The sequence below is a fragment of the Heterodontus francisci genome, chromosome 5 (genome assembly GCF_036365525.1).
Source record: "Heterodontus francisci isolate sHetFra1 chromosome 5, sHetFra1.hap1, whole genome shotgun sequence".
NCBI classification, from domain to species: Eukaryota; Metazoa; Chordata; class Chondrichthyes; order Heterodontiformes; family Heterodontidae; genus Heterodontus; species Heterodontus francisci.
Genome location: NC_090375.1, coordinates 19,221,905 through 19,234,958, shown reverse-complemented (window position 1 = coordinate 19,234,958; position 13,054 = coordinate 19,221,905).

Genomic DNA, 13,054 nt, shown 5'->3' with positions numbered 1-13,054 from the left:
TACAAGTAAATCACTTCTTCACTTGGAAGGAGTGTTTGGGGCTTTGGATGGTGAGGAGACAGGAAGTAAAAGGGCAGGAATTACACCTCTTGCGATTGCATAGGAAGGTGCTGTGGGAAGGGGACGAGGTGTCGGGGGTAATGGAGGAGTGGACCAAGGTGTCGCGGAGGGAACGATCCCTTCGGAATGCTGATGGGAGAGGAGGGGAAGATGGGTTTGGCGGTGGCATCATGCTGGAGGTGGCAGAAATGGCGGAGGATGATCCTCTGGATATGGAGGCTGATGGGCTGGTAAGTGAGGACAAGGGGGACCCTGTTGCGGTTCTGGGATCAATCCCAGGTTACTGTGGGAAGCGAGAGGGGAAATAGCTGGGACCTTAACAGATATCTTTGCAACATCCTTAAACACGGGTGAGGTCCCAGAGGACTGGAGAATTGCTAATGTTGTCCCCTTGTTTAAGAAGGGTAGCGGGGATAATCCAGGTAATTATAGACCGGTGCGCCTGACGCCAGTGGTAAGGAAGCTGCTGGAGAAGATACTGAGGGATAGGATCTATTCCCATTTGGAAGAAAATGGGCTTATCAGTGATAGGCAACATGGTTTTGTGCAGGTCATGTCTTACCAACTTAATAGAATTCTTTGAGGAAGTGACAAAGTTGATTGATGAGGGAAGGGCTGTAGATGTCATATACATGGACTTCAGTAAGGCGTTTGATAAGGTTCCCCATGGTAGGCTGATGGAGAAAGTGAAGGCGCATGGGGTCCAAGGTGTACTAGCTAGATGGATAAAGAACTGGCTGGGCAACAGGAGACAGAGAGTAGCAGTGGAAGGGAGTTTCTCAAAATGGAGACGTGTGACCAGTGGTGTTCCACAGGGATCCGTGCTGGGACCACTGTTGTTTGTGATATACATAAATGATTTGGAGGAAAGTATAGGTGGTCTGATTAGCAAGTTTGCAGACGACACTAAGATTGGTGGAGTAGCAGATAGTGAAGGGGACTGTCAGAGAATACAGCAGAATATAGATAGATTGGAGAGTTGGGCAGAGAAATGGCAGATGGAGTTCAATCAGGGCAAATGCGAGGTGATGCATTTCGGAAGATCCAATTCAAGAGTGAACTATACAGTAAATGGAAAAGTCCTGGGGAAAATTGATGTACAGAGAGATTTGGGTGTTCAGGTCCATTGTTCCCTGAAGGTGGCAACGCAGGTCAATAGAGTGGTCAAGAAGGCATACGGCATGCTTTCCTTCATCGGACGGGGTATTGAGTACAAGAGTTGGCAGGTCATGTTACAGTTGTATAGGACTTTGGTTCGGCCACATTTTGGAATACTGCGTGCAGTTCTGGTCGCCACATTACCAAAAGGATGTGGATGCTTTGGAGAGGGTGCAGAGGAGGTTCACCAGGATGTTGCCTGGTATGGAGGGCGCTAGCTATGAAGAGAGGTTGAGTAGATTAGGACTATTTTCATTCGAAAGACGGAGGTTGAGGGGGGACCTGATTGAGGTGTACAAAATCAAGAGAGGTATAGACAGGGTGGGTAGCAAGAAGCTCTTTCCCAGAGTGGGGGATTCAATTACAAGGGGGCACGAGTTCAAAGTGAAAGGGGAAAAGTTTAGGGGGGATATGCGTGGAAAGTTCTTTACGCATAGGGTGGTGGGTGCCTGGAACGCATTGCCAGTGGAGGTGGTAGACGCGGGCACGATAGCGTCTTCTAAGATGTATCTGGACAGATACATGAATGGGCAGGAAGTAAAGAGATACAGACCCTTAGAAAATAGGCGACATGTTTAGATAGAGGATTTGGATCGGCGTAGGCTTGGAGGGCCGAAGTGCCTGTTCCTGTGCTGTAATTGTCTTTGTTCTTCTTTGTTCTTTGGAGGGGAAGGGGGTGAGGGTAGAGGAGCGGGAAATGGGCCAGACACGGTTGAGGGCCCTGTCAACCACAGTGGGGGGGAATCCTCGGTTGAGGAAAAAGGAAGACATATCAGGAGCGCTGTTGTGCAAGATTGCATCATCAGAGCAGATGTTTTGGAGACGGAAAAACTGGGAGAATGGAATGGAGTCTTTACAGGAAGTAGGGTGTGAAGAAGTGTAGTCGAGGTAGCTGTGGAGGTCGGTGGGCTTATAATGAATATTAGTCGACAGCCTATCCCCAGAGATGGAGACAGAAAAATCGAGGAAGGGAAGGGAAGTGTCGGAGATGGAAACTGTAAATGTGAGAGAAGGGTGGAAATTAAAAGCAAAGTTGATAAAGTTTCCCAGTTTGGGGCAGGAACAGGAAACAGTACCGATGCAGTCATCAATGTACCGGAAAAAGACTTTGTACCAAGCTGATGGTTTATAAGGCCTCTGTTCTCAGCACCTTGCTTTATGGCTGTGAAACATGAGCGGCTTACAGTTACCAGGAAAAAAAGCTCTATAATTTCCATCTTCACTGTCTGCGGTGCATTATGGGTATATCCTGGCAGGACAAAATCACAAATGCAGCAGTTCTCTCAAAGGCAGAACTCTAATAAAACCGAGGTGGCTTCCATGGATCGGACACGTCCGCAGGATGGAAGACGGTCACCTACCCAAGGACCTTCTGTATGGCGAGGTAGCTGGGTCAGATGACCAGTCAGTGGGGTGCCCAAAGCTCCGCTTCAAGGATGCTTGCAAACGTGACGTGAAGGCCCTAAATGTCAACCATCATACCTGGGAGTCACGAGTTGGCAAAAGGGGGAAATGGTGACATATCCTTGTGGACTGGTGTGCACTACCACGACGACCAGTTGCTGCAGCAGCTCGGCAACAGACGCCAATGTCAAAAACAACAACTCACAGCATCACTGGGCAGCTTCACGTGCAGCACTTGTGGCAGAACCTGCCTCTCAAGGATTGGCCTTCACAGCCATCAGCAAAGGTGCACCAAGAGAAGACACCCCACCTAAACAGATTGTTTGCTGTGTGTCCATCACCTTTCCTAGATGGAAGGATACCAACCAATATCAATTTACCTTGTAGATTGAAATGCAATCATACTCAATTCCTCTCAAGTTATCATTTCCTTTCCCCATTTATTTTCTTTCAAGCTATTTTAAACTTAATTTTCTGATTACCTTTCTCTTCAACTTTTCTTTCAGATAAAGAAGTTGAACAAAAAAATGCAGGAAATGCAATAATAAAAAGGGTTGAGTAGCTGGATTTCAACACTGTGAAGAAGCTGGGTGGATTCAAAAGAGAAAACGCAGATGAACAATAATCACAGCAATATTGAAAAAAAGGCCAGGAGAGGGACAAGAAAGATTGCACAAAGAGACAAACTGGATGCTTGAAAATTGGAAATTGAGAAAGGGTTTCCCACCAACAATAATTTGCATTTATATAGCACCTATAATGTAGTAAAGCATTCCAAGGCACCTCACAGGAGTGCTATCAAACAAAATTTGCTACTGAACCACACGAAGAGATGTTCGGACAGGTGACAAAAAGCTTGCTCAACGAGGTAGATTTTAAGGAGTATCTTAAAGGAGGCAAAAAAGAAGTTGAGAGGTGGAGGGGTTCATGAAGGGAAATCCAGAGCTTCGTACCTTGGCAACTGAAGGCATGGCCACCAATGGTGAAGCAATTAAAATCAGGGATGCGCAAGAGGCCAGAATTGGAGAAGCGGAGAGATGTCAAACAATTGTAAGGCTGGAGGAGGTTACAGAGATAGGGAGGGAATTGAACATAAGGATGAGAATTTTAAAATCTGAGGCATTGCTGGAGGGCAGTGAGTACAGTCAATAAGCTTTATCTTGTATTCTGTCGAGGAATGTGAGCAGGTGCCAAAATATATGAAATCAATTCTCAAGCTTTAAACAAATTTTTGCTTTATTGAGAGTTCAGATCTTGTTACGGGGGAAAGAACTATTTAGCTGATGCACTGCTGTACCATGTGAATGTGAAACTGGCAGAGGGAATATACTTCTCAGTATATCACTGGATAATGATATTTGAGTATCATTGCAATGTAATGCACTTTTCTTGGTCGAGATCTGAATTGAAAATGTTTCAGCGTCTATCTACTTTGGTTTCTGAATTAATTTTAGTTATTATTACATGAATATTTAACATTATGACACAGTACTACTCATCCTATCTATATTTTCAGTTTCTATCCCCAGGCACTCCCATTCACAGTGTTATAAAGACTGTATAAGACATAACACCACTCACTGTACTTACATCTGGATATTCTGGATTTATTAACATTGAAAAGTTAGTCACTTCTGCCTTACCAAGTAGAAAGAAAAAGAAAGACTTGCATTTATATAACACCTGTCATGACCTCAAGACACCCCAAACCACTTTACAGCCAATTAAGTACTTTTGAAGTTCTGTCAATTCAAACCTCCAATTAGAGAATATGGGCTGAATTTTACATTCCTGCTGCCAAAATCGGCGGCGGGCGAAACCGCAGAGCTACCGCAGTCCAAAGCACAGCAGCTCATTTAAATAGCCAGGGCGGGCCACCCCTGCCCTGATGACTTGAAGGAGAGGCGGGCTGTCCATCCCCACCAATGGCGTCAGCTGCCTATGCTTTGAGCCCTACCATTAAATTGAAAGATTTAAAGGTACAGTTAATAAAAAAAACTAAATACATCAATTTGGCTCCACTCCCACCAATAACCATAAAATTAATTACTTGCCCTCTCCCCAACAAAACACTTATCTTGTCCTCCTGACCTTCCCCCCTCCAAAGTAAATAAACTTTATCCTAAAACCCTTCCCACCATCCCCTACACCAATGGTCACTTTAACCCCATTTCCCTGCATCCCCCACCCCCACTGAGAAACTTACCTCCTCCCCCCCCGCCACCCCCCCCCCCCCCCACTCTCCACCAGCGTTGCATCTCGTTTTCCCGGACCGGGATCGAAGGTTTGGGAGTGCCGGCCTGCGGCAGGAAGATCGCACCAGGATAGAAGGTGGGAATGTTAGTATAATTAATGTATTAATTTTAATTTATTTGCATATAGAACATAGAACATTACAGCGCAGTACAGGCCCTTCGGCCCTCGATGTTGCGCCGACCATCTGACCTACACTATTTCATTTTCATCCATATGTCTATCCAATGACTACTTAAATGCCCTTAAAGTTGGCGAGTCTACTACTGTTGCAGGCAGGGCGTTCCACGCCCCTACTACTCTCTGAGTAAAGAAACTACCTCTAACATCTGTCCTATATCTATCACCCCTCAACTTAAAGCTATGTCCCCTCGTGTTTGCCATCACCATCCGAGGAAAAAAGCTATCACTATCCACCCTGTCCAACCCTCTGATTATCTTATATGTCTCTATTAAGTCACCTCTTCTCCTCCTTCTCTCTAACGAAAACAACCTCAAGTCCCTCAGCCTTTCCTCGTAAGACCTTCCCTCCATACCAGGCAACATCCTAGTAAATCTCCTCTGCACCTTTTCCAAAGCTTCCACATCCTTCCTATAATGCGGTGACCAGAACTGCACGCAATACTCCAGGTGCGGCCGCACCAGAGTTCTGTACAGCTGCAGCATGACCTCGTGGCTCCTAAACTCGATCCCCCTACTAATAAAAGCTAACACACCATATGCCTTCTTAACAGCTCTATTAACCTGGGTGGCAACTTTCAGGGATATGTAAATGACGGTCCTGTTGCTGAGCAACGGGGTGCATGGCGGCCCTCTCCCGGAGGCATTTTCTGGCCCCGCAACCATCACTAACTCCAACGTCGGGGGAGATCTGTAAAATTCAGCCCTATAGATCAGAGATTTGGGTCCACTCATTTTCCTTCATTTATTTTGACCCATTAAAGTAATTTAATCAAATCAGAAATGCCTCTTTTCACTTATTTTGCTTTCACAGTTGTCACATTGATGCATATTTAATCCAGAAACCCTCTGAATACATGATTTCAGGATGGAAGACTGAAGATACTCAGTTGGTGATGACACTGCTGTGATATTGTTGCACTTGAAACAGAATACAAAGGCTCACTGATCCATTTATATATTTGTCGGCCTACTTTCCAGCCTCAATAATAAATGCTTGGAACATTTTCAAGGAAACAGTACAAAAGGCTGTCATTTTGTACTGTTTCCTTTCAGTCAAACATTTCATGGCATCAATAACCTTATCTCAAATGAAGTGGCGCATTCTTCGAGATTGGCAGCATTATATGAACGTTATATTCAGTGGCCTGAATACAGTTTGTCATTAGATTTATTCTTCTACCTATCTTCTGGCAATGTCACTAGATGAGTAATCCAGAGGCCTAGACTATTGTCCTGTGGACACAGGTTCAAATCCCACCAAGATACCTGGTGGAATTTAAATTCAATTCTTAAAAATCTGGGATTGAAAGCTAGTCTCAGTAATGGTGCCATGAAACCCATGTGGTTCACGAATGTCCTTTAGGGAAGGGAAAGAGCAGGAATCGGCCATTCGGCCCCTTGAGCCTGCTCTGCTGTTCAACTAGATCATGGCTGATCTTCTACCTCAATGTCATTTTCCCCCACTATCCCTTGATATCTTTAGTATCTAGAAATCTATCGATCTCTGTCTTGAACATACTCAATGCCTGAGCCTCCACACCCCCTGGAGTAGAGAATTCCAAAGATTCACCACCCTCTGAGTGAAGAAATTCTTCCTTGTTTCAGTCCTAAATGGCCCACCTCTTATTCTGAGACTGTGTCCCCTGATTCTAGACCCACCAGCCAAGGGAAACATCTTTCCTGCATCAAACTTGTTGAGCCATGTAAGAATTTTGTATGCTTCAATGAGATCACTTCTCATTTTCCTAAACTTTAGAGAATACAGGCCCAGTCTCCTCAAAGGACAATCCCGCCATCCCAGGAATCAGTCTGCTGAACCTTTGTTGCATGCCCTCCATGGCAAGTATATCCTTCCTTGGGTAAGGAGACCAAAACTGCGCACAATACACCAGCTGCAGTCTCACCAAGGCTTTATACAATTGCAGCAAGACTTCTTTATTCCTGTACTCAAATCCTCTTGCAGTAAAGGCCAACATACCATTTGCCTTCCTAATTTCTTGCTGCACCTGCATATTCGCCTTCAGTGACTTATGAACAAGGATTCCCAGGTCCCGTTGGACATCAACACTTCCCAATCTCTCACCATTCAAGAAATATTCATCATTTTTGTTTTTCCTGCCAAAGTGGATAACTCCACATGTTTCTACATTATATTCCATCCGCCATGTTCTTGCCCACTCACTTAGCCTGTCTAACTCCCCTCCAAGTCTCTTTGCATGCTCTTCACAACTCACATTCCCACCTAGTTTTGTGGCATCAGCAAAATTGGAAATAGTGCATTTGGTTCTCAAATCCAAATCATTGATATAGATTGTGGATAGCTGGGGCCCAAGCACTAATCCTTGCGGTACCCCATTAGTCACAGCCTGCCAATTTGAGAATGACCCATTTATTCCTACTCTTTGTTTACTGTCCGTTAACCAATTCTCAATCCATGCCAGTATATTACCACACACCACCTCCCCCCCCACCCCCCCACCCCTGTCCCATATGCTCTAATTTAGCTTTATATCCGCTTGTATGGGACCTTATCAAAAGCCTTCTGAAAATCCAAATACACCAAATCCACTGGTTCCCCCTTATCAATTCTGCTAGTTACATCCTCAAAAAACTCTAACAGGTTTGTCAAACAAGATTTCCCTTTCATAAATCCATGTTGACTTTGCCCAATCATATCATTATTCTCTCAGTGTCCAGTTATCACCTCCTTTATAATATCACATCCGAGGAACAAAGGGACCTTGGCGTGTTTGTCCATAGATCTCTGAAGGCAGAAGGGCAGGTTAATAGGGTGGTGAAAAGGCATATGGGACACTTGCCTTTATCAATCGAGGCATAGATTACAAAAGCAGGGAGGACATGTTGGAGCTGTACAGAACTTTGGTAAGGCCACAGCTGGAGTACTGTGTGCAATTCTGGTCACCACATTATAGGAAGGATGTGATTGCATTGGAGGGGGTGCAAAGGCGATTCACCAGGATGTTGCCTGGGATGGAACATTTAAGCTATGAAGAGAGGTTGGAAAGGCTTGGGTTGTTTTCACTGGAGCAGAGAAGACTGAGGGGTGACCTGATGGAGGTGTACAAGATTATGGGGGGCATGGACAGGGTGGATAGGGAGCAGCTGTTCCCCTTAGTTGAAGGGTCAGTTACGAGGGGTCACAAGTTAAAGTTGAGGGGCGAGAGGTTTAAGGGGGATTTGATGAAGAACTTTTTTACCCAGAGGGTGGTGACGGTCTGGAATGCCCTGCCTGGGAGGGTGATAGAGGCAGGTTGCCTCACATCCTTTAAAAAGTACCTGGATGAGCACTTGGCACGTCATAACATTCAAGGCTATGGGCCAAGTGCTGGCAAATGGGATGAGGTAGACAGGTCAGATGTCTTTCATGCATCGGTGCAAACTCAATGGGCCGAAGGGCCTCTTCTGCACTGTATTATTCTGTGATTCTGTGACAATAGATTCTAGCATTCTGTTGTCCATACTGGTCTGGCCTACATGTGACTCCAGACCCACAGCAATGTGGTTGACTCAGCTGCTTTCTGAAATGCCCAAGCAAGTTGTCAAGAGCAATTAGGGATGGGCAACAAATGCTGGGCTTGCCAGTGATACCCATATCCCATGAAAGGATAAAAAAAGGTATTCAAATACCTAGTGTAGTGTCAAACTAGTTATGCTTGCAGATAATAATGTTGTGTACAGCAATAATGCAGAGGATACATGAAGCAGGGGATCAGTCTTGTGAAGACGCGGTCATTTCCTTAATCTGTCTTCTACAATGAGTAAGTTAAGCAGCACAGCGAATCCATCTGTCTAGTTGTAACCAGATAATTTCCTTCTAAACATGCTTCAGCTGTTGCCCAGTTAATTACAATCTAGCCTGTGAGTCAGGAGGTTGTGGGTTCAATACTCCTCTCTGGAGAGTTGAGCACAAAAATCTAGACTGACACTCTAGTGCAGTATTAAGGGAGAGCTGTACTATTGGAGATGCTGTCTTTCAAATGAGATGTTAAACCAAGCCCCTCTCAGAGGATAGTCAAAGATCCTGTAGCCCTATTTTCAGGATGACCAGGGTTATTATCCCAGATGTGCTGGCCAATATTTATGCCTCAATCAACATCACAGAAACAGGTTATCTGGTCATTGTCACAATGCTGTTTATTGGGCACAGATTGGTTACTGAGTTTTCAACATTACAACAGTGACTGAACTTCAAAAAGTACTTCATGAGCTGTAAAGTGTTTTGGGACATCCATTGGTCATGAAAGGCACTCTCTAAAGGCAAGTCTTGTTTTCCCAATGGCTTCTCTTCCCACTTCCATAATGTTGTGTCCCCTAAGGTTCTATAATGAGCCCATCCTATTTCTCATCTACCTGCTTCCCCTGGGAGACATCACCCAAAAAGCACGTCAGGTTCCACTTATCTGCTGAAGACACCCAACTTTACCTCACCACTACCTCTTTGCCCCTCTGCTACCTATGATTTGTTATGTTACTTATCCAAAATCTGGTACTGGATAAGCAGAAATTTCCTCCAATTAAATATTGGTAAGACTGAAACCATTGTGCTCAGTCCCCATCACAAATTCCATTCCCTAGCTACAATTCCTATTTGACCCTCAGCTGAGCTTAGGATGCTTTGTCAACTCCATGACTTAGACTGTCTACTTGCATCTCCGTAACTTCATCTGACTCCTCAGCTCATCTGCTGCTGAAACCCTCATCCCTGTCTTTGTTACCTGTCGTCTTGATTATTCCAATTCTCTCCTGGCCGACCTTCTCATTTCACAGCCTGCATAAACTTGAGCTTATCTAAAATTGTGCTCCATCCCCCTTCCTGATCACAACATTCCCATGGGACAGCCGTGGCAGCTAATTCCGCTGCCTACCTGGTCTCAGCTAGTGTCATCTGGGCCTTGCTGTTTCCCATTGCTTCCCATGACTTCCTATGCAGAAGTCAATGAGATTTAAATTATTATTCTGAAACTGTGGATGTGTTTCTAACTCACATTTCCATTTAAGAACTGATAACTGGCCCAGAGTTAAAATTGGGCAATAATCTTCCTATTAATTTCTTAAAAGAAAGAACTTACATTTATTTAGTAACTTCCACAAGCTCAGGACGTCCCTACGCACTTTGCAGCTAATGAAGTACTTTTGAAGTTTGTTACTGTTGTAATGTAGGAAATGCGGCAGCCAATATTTGCACAGAAAGCTCTCACAAACAGCAGTATGATGAATGAGCAGATAATCTGTTTTAGCAATGTTGGTTGAGGAATAAATATTGACCAGAACACCAAGGAGAGCTCAACTGCTCTTCTCTGAAGTAGCGCCTTGAGATCTTTTACGTCCACCTGAAAGGCAGACAGGGCCTCGGTTTAACTTGTCATCCAAAATACGGCACCTCTGACAGTGCAGAACTCCCTCTGTAATGGCACTGGGAGGGTCAGCCTAGATGATCTGCTCAAAGTCCCTGGAGTGGGACTTCTATCCACAGCCTTCCAACTCAGCGTGCTACCAACTGAGCCGTGCCTGACCCTAAATCATGATTGACTGCAGCGTTTGTTTATTTTTCATCCTCTTTCGTGTTTGCAAGTTTGTTTTCCCAGTTCAATGGGCGAGCAGGGAATATTTTCCCAGACTCCTGCCAATGTTGCTTCATAATGACTCACTAATTTATGCAAGAAACTAGTCTGGCATGATTTGCCCTCTGACCTTCCTTTCCTCCCCCTCGAAAAGTACTTCAGCTGCAATTAGTACAGTTTCTATAATTTTTGAAGGGTTGCATAATTTTAAGTGGAAAATGATTCTATTCAACACCCATGAGAATGATTCAATAATGATTCCCGGACTAAGTATGTGGTCCTTTCCAAGGAGAAACAAGCATGATTCTTGTTGTCAGTTGCAAGAATGTAATAATATTTCCAAGTGCATTTTCTGCCAGTCTATGCTTAAGTGTCTTGAACATGACTTACAGTTTGCAACAGAATAAAATGCCTTTAGCGTTGCCCCTTTTGAGCACAAATAAAATGGAGCAAATCAAGGTCACTTAATAAATGGTGAATGAATCCAGCAAGTCTTGCTCTAATTCCCACTTGACAGACATCCACTGGACTGCCCTGAATTTGACACTAATTGGCATGGTTTCAGCAATAACACTAACTTACTCCGAGCATGTGGAATAGAAATACTGGTTGGTGCCTTCAAATCTCATAGTAATGAGCACACAAGAAGTAAGTTGAAACTCCTGTAGGGCATAATTATTGCACCACAGAACTTCCCGACTGAATTCATCTAGTTCAAAAAAAGGTCAGTATTAAATTAACCTTCGCTGGCTCTCTTGCAGGATGTGGTTTTAATATTAATAGACGGGACAGACCTTCCTTTGTAATGGTGGAGCTGCACCAGAGATGCAACTGTATTTGTACGTTGGTTATGGAGTGACAACTTCAACACTCATGCAGCCCTTCTCTGGAATGCATGTCTCTTCCAACAGGATAGATCAGCACTGATCTAAACATATTGGGCAATTTTAACCTGACTCGCAGATGGAAAGCTCTCAGGATCAGATGTATTAATGATTTTAGCTCCCGCCCAATATTACTCTTTGGCTTCAATGGAGTGTAAAATAGGACAGGTTGTAAAACCAAAGTTCATTTTCCTGTTATATCTGTTTCTCTCTCCACAGCTGCTGCCTGACCTGCTGAGTGTTTCTAGCATTTTCAGTTTTTTTTTTAAATTTTGCATTTCTATTCTGTTTCTATAGTGATGTTTCAGAGCACTTTACAGAGTGATTGACAAAATGAGTGGATACTGAGTGAAGAGCGGAGAAGTGCTGGAGACGGTGAAAGCACAGCTGAGGTATAAGGCCTTTAGGAGGCTTTGAAAACAGGGAAGGAGTTGAAAAGATGGTTTCATGACAGGAAAGTCTAGAGATGTAAAGTATGTTATCTGAAGGAGCTTATACTGATGGTGGAGCAAAGAGGAGAGTGTTACGACCAAGGTGGGAGCAATGCACTGTCAATTCAGTCCCATCACTCCACAGGTCGCAGCATATTATTAAAGTTTTCCCACCCAACCTGGAAAACTGCCAAATTAAACACTCTAGTAACCCCCAGAATAAACAGACTAAACCAGGTATCTTTAGACAGCAACAAATTAACTATTTATTAAAACTAAATCTTAAAGACTATTAAGATTTAATTAAGACCATGTCTAAAGACATAATAAATTCTTATTTGAACCTAAATCCCCCATTCACACACATACATTCAAAAATCAACGATTAACCAGTTTAAAAAAAATGATGTTTTAAAAAATCGGCTGTTTCTTAAGAATGAATAAATAAATGAGTTATAAGTCTTGTGGGTTACGTTGCTGATGGGTGACGTATCCTAGTGTAAAAATAATCATATGCCACTTGAAGTCTCCATGCAGATTTAATGAAACAGTCTTTTCTTGATAGGAATTCAAAGCACTTCGGCTGCAGCAGGCGTCAAACAGTTCTTTCAACACAGGGTATAACGACAGGTCTATGTTTGGATTTTAAAATTGGTAGATTTCAGTCGAAGCTTTACTGCGAATTCCAGAAAACACAATCAGTCAAGAGAGAGTCAATCCTGAAGCAAAGACTCCTTAGATTGGAAGAAAAGAAAAAGGAATTTTGCTACCTCCAGCAATACGAATGTTCTCTTCAAAAGGGATTTTTTCTCCTTCGGCAATTAACACAGACAGTAGCTCATTGTAGAATTTCTGCTGGGAGAATTGTCTTCTTTCAAGGCAAGCACGCTTCACTGGTGTCTCTCTCAAAACTGGTTTTAGCTGGTTTTGACACACAGTTAAATTGAAACATTACACCACATGACCTCCTCACTCTCCTGCTGTTGCCTAGCTAACAGGTGCAGATGGCACACTATGCCTCTTAGTTTTTAAAGGCATACTGTTTTAATCAGAGGAGAAAATAAATAGTTCCATGACAAGAGAAACAGTTTCAGATGGT